This window comes from Mustela erminea, chromosome 10 (assembly GCF_009829155.1).
Source record: "Mustela erminea isolate mMusErm1 chromosome 10, mMusErm1.Pri, whole genome shotgun sequence".
Classification (NCBI taxonomy): Eukaryota; Metazoa; Chordata; class Mammalia; order Carnivora; family Mustelidae; genus Mustela; species Mustela erminea.
In genome coordinates this window covers 19,576,181-19,592,718 of record NC_045623.1, presented here as the reverse complement: position 1 = coordinate 19,592,718, position 16,538 = coordinate 19,576,181, and positions in this window count along the sequence as shown.

Sequence of the window (16,538 nt, the reverse complement as noted above, 5' to 3'; positions counted from 1 at the left end):
TCGAGCCCCGCGTCAGGCTCTCCGCCCCTCCGCAGAGCGGAGAGCCCGCTTCCTTCTTTCTGTCTCTGCCCATGTGTGATCTCTCTCTGTCAAATAACTAAATAAAATCTTGAAAAAAAAAAGTACACAAAGAAGCAGAGCCATGTTTCTTTTTTCACCTGATAAACTTTCATGTGGATTAAACCCCAATTCAATCATCAGCCTTATTCGCAGGCTTTGCCCGACTCCCACAAGTATTCTGTCTCTCCTTTGTGTTCCCATAGTATTTTCTCTTATAATACTTTCAACCCTCTATTATAATTTTTGGTTTTATTTACATGCCTTGCAAAGAATGCTAGGTCACAGAGGTTATTATTCATCTGTGTGCCCTTGAGGCTTAGTGTAGTCGTTGGCACACAGTAGATGCTCAAATGCAGAAGAGAAGAGACAACGAGAGGGAGGAGAATCAGAAGAGAACAGGTAACCATGTGCTGGAAATGAAAAGTACAATTTTACAGGAAGTGGTTGAGAGTGTGTGCTTAAAAGGAGTAAGAAAGAAAAATATGTGGAACAGAAAGAAAAGCTAAAAGTTATCTGGGTTCAGTGAAGAAAAAAAGTTTGATTTCTAGAGTTTCTTTCTTTCTTTTTTTTTTTTTAATATTTGCGGAGCCCGACTCAGGACTAGATTTCATGACCCTGAGATCATAACCTGAGCCCAAACCAGGGCTTGGGCGTTGAACCAACTGTACCACCCAAGTACCCTTAATTTCTGGAATTTCAAAAGGCTAACAAGTTTTAGAATATGTATTTCTGAAGCTCTATGGTATATAATGAAATAGTAAATAAATAATAATTAGGAACTATTAGCATATACGGTAATATAGTGGTAACTAATGACAGATTCTTTTATACATTCCAATTATATAGTAGAGTTTAAAGCAAAATAGCAGGAATCAACAGCTTATCCATGAATATATTTAAAATATTTTAATTTGCTAATTAATATGCTTCCTGTTCTAGTAATAATTGAGATGTGTGATTTCTTAATATTTGGTACACTGATCATGCCACATCTGAGAATGTAGACAGCAATTTTCATTATTTCCATTATTATACTTGCATTTGATATTCTTTTACTCAACACTCTCACCATGAAAGTGAAGCCTTATCTCGCTTCTTTTGCTACCCTTTCTCACCTGCTTCATCTCATTAATATATCTGCTACAGATATTGCTTATGTAGGTATCCTTCAACTGTATGATCTCAGACTGTATAAAGTCATTTGCCATTGGTTTGTTTCTGTTCTTTCCAATGTTATAATAAATGCAGCTGCAAAATTAATTTTCTCTTCCCTAAGCTCATGTTACTTTAGTTAAAAAACAATTTCCTGCTCACAGGAGATTTGGGCTGAAACTTATTTTTTTTTTATGCATTTTCGAGTTTCCATTGAATGACTCCCTTATATCTAGTTAACAATCTGTATCTGCACTTTTCAGAGGGGAACTATGACTTTTCTGTGAATCCATCTGGACCTTGTTCCATTTTGAAATCTAGGGCATTTTCCTATTTGACTCCCTCTTGATGAAATATTCCATAACTTGAAGTTCAAGCATGCAAGTTATTTAATTAGTCTAAGATTCAAGCTGAAGCACACATTTTCTACCCTATATTGTGTTTATGTTTCTCTGTACAGTAAACAGAGTGCTTTTGCTTTTTCTGTAGGCACTGATTTTGTTTGTTTCTTTCTTTCTTTGTTAAGATTTCATTTATTTGTTGGGGGGGGGTGCACAGCAAGGGAAGCAGCAGGCAGGGCAGGCAGAGGGAGAAGCAGGCTCTCCCTTGAGCAAGGAGCCCTATATGGGACTTGATTCCAGGACCCCGGGATCATGACCTAACCCAAAGACAAACACTTAACCAACTGAGCCACCTAGGCATCCCTATTTTCTATAATAATGAGGCATAGGGAGTATCTGGGCTTACAAAAGTCATACAAATAAGAAATGAATGCAGTGATGCTTATATCAAGATAAATTCCATAGTTTTAATATAATTTCTGGTAATATTTTGAACTCTTACTGATTTTTTATTGCTACAGTAACAAATAACCACAAACTTGTAGGCTTAACAATGCAACCTTATTATAGTAGTCCTTCTTATGTGTGGTTTTGCTTTCCACAGTTTCATCCAAGGTCAACCACAGTAGAAAGCAGAAGGTCAATAGTAGCCAAATCCTATGTCACAATGCCTACATTATTCACTTCTTTTCATGTTGTCATATAGGCATTTTATCATCTGACATCATCACAAGAAGAAGGATGAGTATAGTACAATAAGATATTTTGAGAGAGACCATACTCACATAACTTCTATTATAGTATATTGTGATAATTGTTTTATTTTATTGTTAATGTTAATCTCTTACCATGTCTAATTTATAAATTAAGTTTTAGAGTTCAGTTCTATCCACAATTTGAGGCACACACTGCGGGTTTTGGAATATATAACCCATGGATAAGGGGGGACCACCGTATCTTACCATATTGTATCTTATAGTTATGCAGGTCTGAACACTGGTCTGACTTAGCAAAAATTAAAGTTTTTTTAATTTAATTTTAAAAATTAATTAAATTAATTTATTTCCTGCATAGCTGCATTCCTTTCCGGAGACTTTAGAGAATAATCTCTCTTCTTGTGGCTTTTTTAGCTTCTAGAGAACATACACATTCCTTGGCTTATGCCCCCTTCTTTTCTCTTCAAATCCAGCAACAGTAGATGGAATCCTAATCATGCTGTCATATCTCTGGTTCTCTGAAGCTAGGAAAGGTTCTCTGCTTTTAAGACCCTACGTGATTGGATTTGGACCACCTGGATAACCCAATATAATCTTCCCATCTCGAGGCCTCTAATCTTAATCAAATATGCATACCATTTGCCATGTAAATCATATATTCCCAAGTTTCACAAATTAAGGAATGGCCATGGTGGTTGGTGAGCATTATTTTGCATCCTACAAACTTAAATATGTGTACCTATAAACTTATGCACTTACTATATGATCTGATAATGTGATCTGGAGTAACTCAGAAGTGCAAAGTATCATTTGAAAAGTACCATGAGAACATACATTAAATATAAAGAAACAATGTAAATATAACTAATAAGTGGTGAAAATCTTATTTTTATCTCAAAGACATCTCCAATCCCATTCCTTCTGCCATAATAAGCACTATATTCATATTTTATACACTTACATATATATTCATACACATAGAAATAGGATCATACTTTTATTTCACAATTGCTTTCTTCATTTAATAAATATATTATCATTTTGCATATCACTGCATATAGATTCACCTCATTCCACAGTCTAGCTATAACACAGTTTATTAAATATTTGCAATATTTAAGGAATTCAAAACATTTCTGCTTTTTAACTTAAAAATATTTTGCTGAGTATTTTTGGAACTAAATCTTTGAGCACATGTGTGTGTTAGTTAGGCCTCCTTGGTTATGTGACAAAAAATTCAGTTCAATTAGATCAACAACAAAAACAACTTACTGGTTAATGTAACTAGGAAACAAAAAGGTGCATGTAATTCAAGAATTATTAGATTTATGGATTAAACAGTGTCATCAGGCATCTATCCATATCTCCCATTTTTCTCTATTTAGGTCAGCTGAGATAGTTTCTTTCAATATGGTAGGAAGATCATATTCAGCTGTCCAAGTCAACATCCAAACAAGAGAGAGTAACTTTTAGGAATGTTTGGAAAGATCTAGTAATAACACCTAGTCATATATAGTGGTGAAAGCAATCAGCTTTGGGTAAGGAAGAGGAATAATCTGACTTGAATCCCAGCATTGTGAAGGAGAGCATGGAGATGCCCACTGAAACAGTAGGATAGAAAAGATTGCTGTGATTTAGATTAGGAGTAAGTTCCCAAAGGAAGGGAACCACAAAATGTGTTTTTCTGGGTGCCTGGGTGGCTCAGTTGTTAAGCATCTGCCTTCGGCTCAGGTCATGATCCCAGGGTCCTGGGATCGAGGCCCGCATTGGGCTCCCTGCTCAGCAGGAAGCCTGCTTCTCCCTCTCCCACTCCCCTGCTTGTGTTTCCTCTCTCTGTGTATCTTTCTGTGTCAAATAAATGAATAAAATCTTTAAAAAATGTGTTTTTCTGTGGGGTTTCTGAGTTAAAAGGTATGTCTGTTTATAAACGTCATAGTTGTTATGGGTTGAATTCTGTTCCCCCCAAATTTGTATGTCCTAACACATGGTATCTTAGAATGTGGAGATAAGGCCTTAGAATATGGAGATAAGGCCTTTAAACCTTTAAACAGGTAATTAAAGAAAAATGAGGTCATGTCAGGGAGGATGTACTCCAACATGACTGGTGTTATTATGGGAAGAGGAGAATAGGACACAGGCAACACACAGACTTGGGAACAATCATGTGAGTACACAGTGTAGAGGTAGGCACCTATAAGCCAAGGAGAGAAGCCTTAGAAGAAATCAAACCTTCTACATCTTGGTTATAGAATTTAAGCCTCCAGAACCGTGAGAAAAAAAATTTCTGTTGTTTATCCATCCTGTCTATGGAACTTTGTTATGGGGGCCCTGGAAAATGTAGTTATTGACAAATTTATAGAGAAAGATTATAATATTTAACACTTCTACCCGTGAAATAAGAGAGTGACTAACCTGTTTTCATTATTGATTGTTCATGTTTTCCATTTTTGACTAGCCAGGATAATATCCCATACATGGAATATTTTGTTTCATTTTTAGCCATTTTGCATTCATTCTCTTGAATTTTCTGTTTATATCTTTTCTTCATTTTTATAGGGTTATTTTTTTTTTTAATTTCACATCCTCGATCTGATTTTATGTTACAAATACATTCTTCTGGTTTGCTACATATCTTCTATTTGTAACTAAGTCTGAGTGTCAGTGTGAGCCTTCTAAGAAGCAGACAGAACAAAGTGGAATTAGAGATGCAAGATATTTACTGGAAACACCATGAGCAAATACGGGGAATGAACCTGAGGATGTAGGAAAAGCCAGGACGACCATGGTGTAGGTCTACCCACTGAAGAAGAAAGGAACAAGAAGGAAACAACAAATATGAAAAGTCTTTGGCTGTGCTGTAGTTCTAAGCTCTAAGAAAGTTTTGTTAAAATCCCCATGAGCCAAAGTCACTATCAGAGGGTTGCCCCACTCCCCATCCCCCCACCCCTGCAATGGGCTTGCCATAATATCCCTGCTACTGGCTGTTATTTGTTGGGAGGAGTTCATGTGAGGTGTGAGCTCCATGAGATGTTCTTCAGAGTGCAGAAACTGAAGATTTTGATCAATTATGGACCATGCAGTCAGTGGTCTGAGAAGAATTCAGAACTTTCCTGCCTGCTCCAGCCTGCTTGGTGGAAGATACATTTCTGGTGATTCCCCTGCTCTGTTCACAAATGCAGAAAACTTCATTACCCAGATTCCCCCTGCAAAATACATTTTGGCAGTTTCTGCCAATGGTAGTTTCTCCTCGAAGACTGGAAAATGGAAAGAGAAGAAAAGCCATAGGATTTCTCACTCTTTTCATCTGCTTTTGGAGGGGGGTTATCCAGAGCTGGTTAGTCCTCCTCCAAGGCTCCAACCTTTGCAGAAATGTTTCTTCCTCCTTAGTCCCAGTTTTCACTGATCTAGGAATAGAAATGTTATTACTGAACATGGAAGTGTGATTTTGGTCAAATGCTAGAGGCAAAAGCTTGTTGTGAGGAGGTTTTGGGGGAGAACAGCAGAAGAGAGCATGGAAACGGGGAAGTAAAGAGAAGGCAGGCAGAAGACACATCATCAAGCATATTTCCTTGGTGGGCAGTAAGGGCGCAACTGGCAAGTTTGGGAGACCTTGTGGAGTGTGTTTTAGCATTATTCTAAGAACTTTGACATATGGTATTGACCATTACTCATCTGTCACTGAGATACCAAACTCAGGGACTTCCAGTTTTCCCTGTGTGCATGAGCTAAACGTGCTCATCCATGGCTGTAGGGGGAGCATGATAAATTTCTCTGCAGAGCACTTCTGTATCTATCTATGTAGAGGCTGAGGGGATATGTGTTTGACACAAGCATCATCTGCTACCTCTTAATGCCCCTTTGGGGACAAAATATGAATTTACCAAATACTTGTTTGAATACTTTAATCAGGCAAATGGGAAAGGGAAAAAGTTTTTGTTAGCTTTTTTATTTGCTAGAATGGTCATAGTGTCCCATGTGAGGAATGTGATAGAATCAGATGGGGTGAGAGCTAGTGGGTCCCCCCTCAAAAAATATCTTTGAGAGCACCAATCCAGCTTCTTCATGTGAGAGAATTTATGTAATAAATGGAGTCACTCCATGAATTAATATTTACTTATACCAATTTCGCACACGGACTTTATGAAGCACTGTTATCAATTCACCTTTTTCAGCAAGAGACTATTTCCATTTTATTTCTTTTTATGAAACAAAATATTATGAGGTCTTAGTTAAGGCCTTTCAATTCCAAGTAATAAAAACCCATACAAGCTAGCTTAATTTAGGAGTCTGTGCTTGTTGGACTTCCCTGTGCTAGTTAGGATTATCATAAGGAAAAAAAAAATTGCAGACAAGTCTCTTGAGATTCTAGAATCAGGAACTGAAAAGCCAGCTGAAATAGATGCATATATTCCCTTTGTTTTTCTATGAGTCTCTTTAGTTTAGCTGATTTTTTTTTAAAGATTTTATTTATTCATTTGACACAGATCACAAGTAGGCAGAGAGGCAGGCAGAGAGAGAGAGAGGAGGAAGCAGGCTCCCCGCGGAGCAGAGAACCCGATGCGGGACTCGATCCCAGGACCCTGAGATCATGACCTGAGCCGAAGGCAGCGGCTTAACCCACTGAGCCACCCAGGCGCCCTAGCTGATTTTTTTTTTTTCTTAGCTCTGATCACATTCTCCCTCTTCCTTACCTTCCTCTTCCTCCTCACTACTCTCTCTCCCCCTCAGTTCTTTCCACCTCTCCTGTTTGGTTTCCTGTACTTCTGCAAAAATGTGTTCATTTTCTGTTGATAATAACATTATCAGAAACTTAATCATTTGAAATAACATTAATTCATGATTTCACTGTATCCAGAGGTCAGGAGTCTGGACGTAGTAGGTTCACTGGGCTCTCTACCAGGGTCTCACCAGCCTGAAACCAGAGTGTCGGCTGAGACTGCGGGTGCCCTTGAACACTCACTGGTTGTTTGCAGAATTCAGGTCCTTGTGTCTATAAGAATAAAGACAGCTGGATTTTTCTTTTTCTCTTTTTTAAAGTTTTTATTTAAATTCCAGTTAGTTAACATATAGTGTACTATTAGTGTCAGGTGTACAATATAGTGATTCAGCACTTCCAGGTGCTCATCACAAGTGCATGCCTCAGTCCCCATCCCCTGTTTCACGCACCCCCCACCCCCTCCACCCCAGTAACCATCAGTTTGTTCTCCATAGTTAAGAGTCTTTTTCTTGCTTTGCCCCTCTCTCTCTTTTCCCCTGTTTGCTCATTTGTTTTGTTCCTTAAATTCCACACATGGGTGAAATCATATGGTATTTGTCTTCTTCAGACTGACTTACTTCACTTAGCATAATTCTCTCTAGCTCCGTCCATGCTCTTGCAAATGGTAAGATTGTATTATTTTTTATGGCCCCGTAAGACTGCATTTCTTTATCCATTCATCAGTCAGTGAACACTAGGACTGTTTCTATAATTTGGCTATTGTAGATAATACCGACATGAACACTGGGGTGTATGTATCTCTTTGAATTGGTATTTTTGTACTCTTGGAGTAAATACCTAGTACTGTGATTGCTGGATTAAAGGGTAGTTCTATTTTTAACTTTGTGAAGAGCCTCCATACTATTTTCCAGAGTGGCTGCACCAGTTTGCATTCTCACCAACAGAGCAAGAGGGTTCCCCTTTCTCCACATCTTCACCAACACCTTTTGTTTCCTTGTGTTGTTGATTTTAACCATTCTGACAGGTATAAGGTGGTATCTCAATGTAGTTTTGATTTGACTTTCTTTAATGATAATTGATGGTGTCCATTTTTTCATGGGACAGTTGGCCATCTTTCTCTCTTCTTTAGAGAAATGTCTATCCATGTCTTCAAGGCAGCAGGATTTTTCAATGCCAACAGGAGAAACTCTCTCATCCTTCACATTTCATCTTTCAGGAACAGCCAACTGCTTTGTAGCTTCACCTAATAACTACACTTAACTAACTTGACCAGTCAGGCCAGACCTACACAGAGATAGCTTTCTTTTGATTCCTTGTAGTCAACTGATCAGGAACTTTAGTTATACCTGCAAACTCCTTCCTCCTTTGTCAGTATAATTTTATCTGATTATCAGAAGAAATCTGTCATATTCTCAACCCCATGCACATTCCACACTTACAAAGTGGGGGCGGGTTATACAAGGCATTCACATCAGGGAATGGAAATCTTGGAACTGTCTCAAAATTCTGCTTATCACTAGATACACTGACAAATGTGGCCCCAAGTGTGAAGCTTATTTTCAGTAAACAGCTAGTAGGGAGTGATCATTTCAAAACTAATTTTAAATTTTGGGGAGTAAGACTGAATGACTGATTTGGGGTCTGGCAAGGACTCCTGCCTATTCATCTATGGCTTGTGGGATTAAGTAATTTACCATAAGCCTGGTTGTCACAGTGTTCAGAATAGAGGGGATGCACAATACAGTATCAAGTTATAAAGAGATTCAGAAAGAGCAATTAATGGGGAAAAAAGAAAATCAAGGAACTCTGCTGAACTGGAAGTCAAGCAAAAAATATGTATGTAATATATATTTTTCCCAAGGGTTGACGGACATTTGGACTGTTTCCATAATTCAGTTGTTGTTGATAATTCTGCTACAAACATTAGGGTATATGTGCCCCTTTCAAATCAATATTTTTGTATGCTTTGGGTAAATACCTAGTTACGTTAAGATCAAGTCTCTTGAATTGGCAACCATGTAGATGGAACTGGAAGTTATTATGCTAAGCAAAATCAGTCAGAGAAAGACAAATACCATATGATTTTACCTGTCTGTGGAATTTAAGAAACAAAAGAAACAAGCGAAGGGGAAAAAAGAGAAAGAGGCACACCAAGAAACAGACTCTTAACTATAAAGAACAAACTGATGCTTACTGGAGTGAGTGGAGGAATGGGGGGTGATGAGTGAAATAGGTGATGGGGATTAAGGAGTACACTCTTCGTGATAAGTCCTGGGTATTTATGAAAGTGTTGATTCACTATATTGTACACCTGAAACTAATATTGCACTGTATGTTGACTTATTGGACTTCAAATATAAGCTTAAAAAATTGCATCTAGTATATTAACAGCTTTCAATGTTTGGATTTGTTTTTAATTGGTTAAAAACCACATAGTACTGGAAAACATCTTTCAGTGATCCTTAATAACTTTAGTCTGGAGATGTATATGGAAAACAAGTAGCTGGACCAGAGTTAATATGTCAAAATAACCTTGTACAAGGTAAAGTGGTAGAATGTGATTTAATAATAGAAAGTGGATTAATCTCCACATTTTCTATGAGGAGTTCAACATAGTTACAGGAAGTGTTTTGGGTCCTATTATTTCATATTTCTAGGATTTTATTCATTTTCAGCCATGAGTCACTCTGTACCATAGGCACAAAAAGAAGGAGGAATTGAGCCACTTCAATTCAGCAAAGCACATTTTTAATTTCTTGATAATGTCCAATATAGTATAGTGGTTATAAATGTAGTGGTTGTTACACAAAGCTGAACTGGAATCAAATCCAATTCTGTGGATAAATTTCTTAACAGTGTAGACCTCAGTTAGCTCAGAGAAATAAGAAGAAAGATAAAAGAATCTACCTTTTAGAATTTGCACAAAAATTTAATAGAACAATGCATATAAATTACTTGGCTCTCAGGAATCATGCATGTAAATTGCTATTATTATTTTAATTATTGTAAGTTAATTATTATAAATAATTATTTAATTATTATAAATTAATTTGGATCTCAGTAATATCAAAGCATTGATATACTTTTCTTGCTATTTCCAGCCAAAGGAGCTTTGGACTTCAAGTGTATTATTTTCCATTATGTAGAAATCTAATCAAAACAATTTACTATATTTGGCTTCTAAGTCTCCTAAAATGTTAGTTTATGAGAGCATGTCATCTGGATGCCAAAGGTAGTAAAAAACTACTCAGTTAATGTACATATGGAGCCAGTTTCACATGCCAAAGTAAAAGGAGCTCCATTCTCTCTACTCCCTATCCAGGCATGGTTCTGGGGTGTTACTTGCAATCTCGGGCTTTGGATCAAATATTGAGGTTACTAATGATTTTTTTGGAAGGAGAACTCAATCTAGCTTAAATGAAAAAGAGGAACTTCAATAACCTACAGAGCCTGACTTTGGGAAACCATTTTATAAGAATATACTTGGTTCCAGAATCAATAATTACATAAGAAACAGGAAAAATGGAAGTTAGTACTTTGGATAGTATGTCTCAGTCCTCCTTCTGTCTTTCTCAGTTCACTTCATTTCTTACTCTCTTTCTATCTTATAGTATTTACTACTTCATATGCTTGACCTACTTAGGATAAATGCTAAGCTGCTATTTTAAAAAAGAGGCCCAAAATAAAGAAGCTTAGAAAAAAGATTTTTTTTCCTCTCAGATATTAAATTCCCAAAGTGAATAGCACAAGTTGGCAATCATTCAAAGACCAGATCTTTTCTAAATTCCAATTTTTATATACCCTCTAATTTTTGTCTTCAACAGTTCAGGCTGGATTGTAGGTATTTTTATGGTCCAACAATTTGAGATGCCTGGAAGCACAGGGTCACATAATGTCTTAAGACCAAGACAAACATTTCAATGATGAGAATTTAGCATAAAGCCACATCTGGTACAGTGGAGGTTGGAAAATATTACCTTTACTGAAGCAGCCATGTGAGGACCAGTATTTTCTTTTTTTTTTTTTTTTTTTTTTTTTTTTTAATGGAGAAATTATATTTAAATTTTATTTTCTGCCCAGTAATCTGGTAGGCTTACATTCATTTAAATGGAATCCTGTTAACACAATCATATGAAGTACATTTTCAGAAGTTGAATTTCCTCTTGCATCTAGCAACCTGGGAATAAAACTTGTTTTGCAAACTTGATTGACGCTGTTATATTCACTCTTTAACATTTTGGAATGTCCGGTATTTTGAAAACTGAACACAGTTCTCTACCTGATAACTACTACCTAGTTGATCCTACAATAGCCTTTTGTGAATTTTCTGGGTTCATATACCTTGTAGTTTTTCTTAATCAAGGGATGAAATCTTATGAATTTACTTAGATCGTTAAACATCTTTGATGAATGTTCTCAATGCTAAGAGATAAATCTGTTATCACAAAACCAAATCAGCATCTTTTCCTGCTTGTGGTTGGAGATATTAGCTGGATAGTCCTAAACAGTGTAGAATCTTATATAAATGGACTTTTATCTCACCTGTCACAGGACTAGATCACTACGTGTGTATTCCTTAATTTTATCTTAAAATTATTTTCTCCTAAAGCTAATATATTCTTAATGAATCAAATTATTAGAGTTCTTTTCCTAGTTTTCTAGTTCAGTAGCAATATATATTGCTTCTCTCTGAGAGAGAGCTTCAGTTATCATTGAGTTTCTGTTTTATGTATTAAAGATCACAGCAGGTAGGTTTTTAAAATGAGGACCAGTATTTTCTACCTCAATAGTGAAGTCTTAACATCTGAATGTATTTTTCTTAATTTTGAGAAACCACAAAAACCAATGTCTTTAACCCCATGTCTAAGTTTTCAGTAGAGAGAATCTGAATAGGACACTCTTGATCCAAAAAGTTACGGACAGAGCTAAGACCTAAAACAAATGTGGTTATTGATACCCATATCTAAAGCGAGAGAGTGGTTCAATGGAAAGAGACTGAACAAATAATCCAGTGGTTGTTTACTACCTATGTAATAGAATGTTAATTTTGTGAAGCTAATAATAATGCTGACATAATCCCGACATCAAAACAAGAGAATGCACTCACAAACAGAAAACTTACTAACCAAACAAATTTGATGGATGAAAATATTGTTATCTAAAATACTACCAAATTGAATTTGAAGCTACCTCAGTAGTAAAACACCATGTTCAAGTCCAGCTCAGTCTTTAAACTTAAAGGTATTTTATAGAATGACTTTTTAAAATATAACTTATCCTATCAATATGTCAAGGTAGAGAAACTATTGTTTTTTAAAAGATTTTATATATTTATTTGAAAGAGAGAGGAGAGAGAGAGAGAGAGAGAGAGAGCACGAGAAGGGTGAGGGTCAGAGGGAGAAATGGACTCTCTGCCAAGCAGGGAGATGCCTGTGGGACTTGATCCTGGGACTCCAGGACCATGCCCTGGAGCCAAAGGCAGTTGCTTAACCAACTGAGCCATCCAGGTGCCCCTAGAAACTATTGTTAATATATTTTGTTAATGAAAAGGCTTTTGAATTGATTCAACATACATTTTTTTCTACTTAAAAACATAGTGCTAAAAATAGATTTACCATTAAAGAGATACTGTATCTCAAAACTTTTCAGTCAGATCTGGTAATAGATTGCATGTTCCCCCTCTCCCCAAATCAGAAAACCCATGGAATGCTAACCTGGCATGATGTATGAGTTGGCTATGGGATCACAGTCCTTGATTCAGTCTGCCAGGACATGAGTGCCAGAATTTCTGGCTTCCTCCTATGGAATGTGTGTGTGTGTGTGTGTGTGTGTGTGTGTGTGTCTGAGAGAGAGACAGAGAGAGAGAGATGGAGAAAGAGGAGGAAAAGAAGGAGATAGAAGAAACTCGTGTGTGTGTACATGGAGATTTTTCCAAAATTTTATTTAACAAGAAAAATGGAAATAGTCTTTTTTTTATTAGTTATTTATTAAGTACTAAGTATCCTTGACATTGATGGTACCAGTACTATTACTAATTTTTTTTACCATTAAAAAAATAAAAATAAGGAAAGCCAAATATTTTGCACAGTTTTGGGTATTTCCAATATTTCACTGAATAAAAAATATAAAGAAACAGTTTAGATTATTCTCAACAGAATTCTCTTTCTTTCTTGCTCTTTCATAATATCAACTAATTCCATAATTGAACGGCAAATTTCAGCACTTAGAAATACTTTCTAGATGTATGACTGTTTGCAGTGAGATAGATCTCCAAACATAAAGTATAGCACTCAGATATTCACACATATTATTTGCTCTTATGTGAAAAGGAGTTATTGATTCTTATATCTATTAATAAATCAGTTTTATAGTCATGCAATCAAGGTTCTGTAAGAGTTTCTAATTCAAATTTGCAGATACACTGGACATGAAATATGTTTAAATCTAAACAGGCAGCACTAGTCTCAAAACTTGCCTCGCTGCTTCCCATCTTTCAAGACATAAAATTTTCCCTCTACTATACAACATAGCCTATGTTTCTAATCCTCATAACACCACATTAAGAGAATAAACATGCTTTGAATATATCTGCTTTACCAAAATTATGTATCTCCTATACATATTTTTTAATCTTTGCTTTGGTGAGCATTAATTTAGTACCTGTGTTCTAATTGTTTATTTGCATATTTCTGAAATGCTTACCTAAGGGGAGCCCTGCCAAGGAATGCCATGATCAGTTGCTTCTAGACCTTGTAAATAACTGCTTATGCAAGCCTACAGACAGACCATCTTTATATAGTCCTGATGCAACTGTGTATATCGAATGCTTAGTCATTATTATGTAACTGTTGAGCAAAGTAGCTAGATAATGCTGATAGCATAATAAACTGTTTTTCAGATACAGACATTAGATCCAGTATTCTGGCTTGAAAAAAGACAAGTTCTGCAAACAAGTCTTGTAATTTTGCTGGGGTTTTGGGATGACATACTTGGGATGTATAGGAGGGTTTTTGTTATGCCCCCAATTTCTGCCTGGTGAGGTCTTACTCTTGAAGGCAGAATTTTAACACCATGTCCATTTAGGAAACAGGAAGCTAAGATCGCCTACACAAAGAGCTTCCCCTTACTTCCCCACCCCCTGCTGATGCTCTCTACCATGTAGAAAAGGCTCTGTTGAACATAGTTTATTTAACTGATTTCTGTGAAATTTTTATCCCATTTTTGCCAAATATCAAACCCTATCCTCAGTAGCACAATTTGAGTAGCACATAATGATACAGATAGTAGATACTCAGTGAAAGATTATTAACCAAGCAATGGGATAAGTAATTACCACATCTTTGAAAAAAATCTTTGTGATCTTACTCCTGGATTCAATAGATTTATAACCATCTGTTCCCCTCTCCAGTACTTCCTATCACAAGTTACTCAGCACACTATTTCCAGGTTATTCTTTCTTAAATGAGCCATTTCCTATGACGCCATCTTGTTTACAACCTTGATAACTTTTAAGGGGAAAAGTGTGTTAATTAATGTTTATTAAACTTTTTATTTGTTAATGTTCAAAATATGTCATCAGAATTTGTATAGACTAGATGTAAAAATTACTCAGTAAAAATTAAATTAAGGGATCTTTGTTGGTTATATGCCTATTACATGCATTACCTACTATTTAGCAATTCATCTTGAATATATCTAAGGTAAGTGACAAAGCATTCTAAGGACACAAATACTCAAGGTCAACAAAATAGTATAAAATTTTAGTATGTGTACCTCTCTTACTGATTACAAAGGAGTAAATTTAAGTGAGCTTCAATGGAAAGACAAATTCATTGAGTTTGGGAAAACTGTAGGATTAGATCTTTGAGATTGGGAAACCATGTTCCATGTTAAGTTTTTTAATCTTGTTCTATCAAATTGACAACTGAATATGTAAAGTTGGACTCAGGGAAGAGTTAATCTAAGCACTTATATTTTGATGTCATTACAAATAACTGGAATATAACACCCAGACCATTAAAGTATATTATTTAGGAATAAAGTACAAATAGGAGAAAAAGACTGAGGACAAGATCTGGGGGATGCTCCTTTTAAAGATAGGGAAAGGCTGTATGGATAACAATGACAACAATAAGAAAAATAGCCTGAGAAGGAAAAGATAATAAGGAGACAGTGTCATCGTAGAATCCAAGTGAAGGAAATATATCAAGAAAGAGGGATTGATCAAAAAGTGTCACATGCTGCATAAAGGATTTCAGAAGATCGAAGATGTTGATGGCCTTAACCCAAGTAGTTTCAAGTAATTGTTGGACTAAGAAGTGGGTTAAAGTGAAAATGACATACGAAGAAACAAGCTCAATTAGTTTAGAAAGACTTTCAAACACTTTGTAATAAATAAATAGAAAAAAGGAAATTGGGAAGGGAAAGCTGTAGAGGAATGTGGAGGTAATATGTTGTGTTGTTTTGAGTTCTGATTAGTTTGTTTTGAAACAGGAACTGTTACAGCAGTTGATGAGAATAATCCAGGAGAGAGGGAATATTAATGATACAGAAAAATGGAAATTTTCAGTACAAATTCCTTTAATGGCAAAGGTTTGTGGGGTCCTGTGCATATTTGAGAGTATGAGTTGTCTGAGATAAGCACAGAAATATTTGTTGGCGCAAGGAGGGGAATATTCCTATGTAGGCAGGCTTCTAAGATAAGACTTTTTTTTTTTTTTACTCTATTTTTTAAAAAGAAGAAGTTAGATCATCAGCGGAAATTGAGGAGAAGGTAAGTGATAAAGGTCTATAGAAAAGAGGTATTGAATTACTATTTAGGATGGGGAATATTCTTCGGATATCCAGTAGGATTATTGGATAGTGTGGGTCCCCATTTGAAATGTGTGTTCCTAAATTTAAAGTCCACTCAACATGTGCAAATGCTCTTAAAAAGACATACTTTATATATGTATATGTATATGTGCATTTGTATACATATGATAATTGAGTACTTGGGACTTATTAGAGCTATTGTTCTCCCAGGAAAATATTATAAGAGGATACAGGATTTAGTGTCATTTATAAGATATTTTTACAGTGATGGATCATGGAATTGAAGAGAGATCAGGAAAACATGAGGGGTTACGGTGTGAGGAAAGGATCAATGGTTAAAGCCAGTAGGTTAGAGAACAAGGATTCTCACTGAGGTTGAAGAAATGCTGGATTGGAATATTGAGCTAAAAAAAAATAGAAAATAAGACAATCAGAAGGTGTAAGTTAAGATTTTGAATGAGGTACTATTATTGATGATAACAAAATCAAGTTTTATGGCTGAAGAGTGATGGATGAAAATGTTATGGAAACCAAGAAGATCAAAGATCTGAGATCCTCAGTAGTCACTTGGTTCATCCTTATGGGTTTTGCCAACAGGCAATATTCACAACAGTGCAGAAATGAAAATATATGCCTGACAGATTACTGAAACTGTTGACTTCCAATAGTCACATAAGAAAAAGGGGAATAAGGGCATGACAGATTTAGAAAATACTGAAACTCTACTAAATCAATGTT